Source organism: Sinocyclocheilus anshuiensis, unplaced genomic scaffold (genome assembly GCF_001515605.1).
Source record: "Sinocyclocheilus anshuiensis isolate Anshui unplaced genomic scaffold, SAMN03320099.WGS_v1.1 scaffold2877, whole genome shotgun sequence".
NCBI classification, from domain to species: domain Eukaryota; kingdom Metazoa; phylum Chordata; class Actinopteri; order Cypriniformes; family Cyprinidae; genus Sinocyclocheilus; species Sinocyclocheilus anshuiensis.
In genome coordinates this window covers 39,792-40,048 of record NW_015536644.1, presented here as the reverse complement: position 1 = coordinate 40,048, position 257 = coordinate 39,792, and the positions used below count along the sequence as shown (strand labels likewise).

Genomic DNA, 257 nt, shown 5'->3' with positions numbered 1-257 from the left:
TTTAACTCGCATCTTATCAGTAAAGCCGGTTCTGTAATCAGCGGTAAATCTCCATCACCTGCGGGCTTTCACATTGAGCAGCATTAACTACACAGAGCCGTTGTTCACTGACGAGCAATCGCGCGAATCGCGCGAATATGAACGTGGTTTTGTGCAGCTCGTCAGTGAACAACGGCTCCGTGTAGTTCAATGTGAAAAATGTGAAAGCCCGCAGGTGATGGAGATTTACCGCTGATTACAGAACCGGCTTTACTGAT

The 257-nt window shown here is 47.5% G+C and overlaps 1 protein-coding gene across 6 annotated transcripts in view; it reads left to right on the top strand.

Moving 5' to 3' along the window:
- rae1 (ribonucleic acid export 1) overlaps nt 1-257 on the top strand; it is a 21,428-nt gene that overhangs the window by 18,418 nt on the left and 2,753 nt on the right. The gene's annotated exons all lie outside the window — the stretch shown is intronic.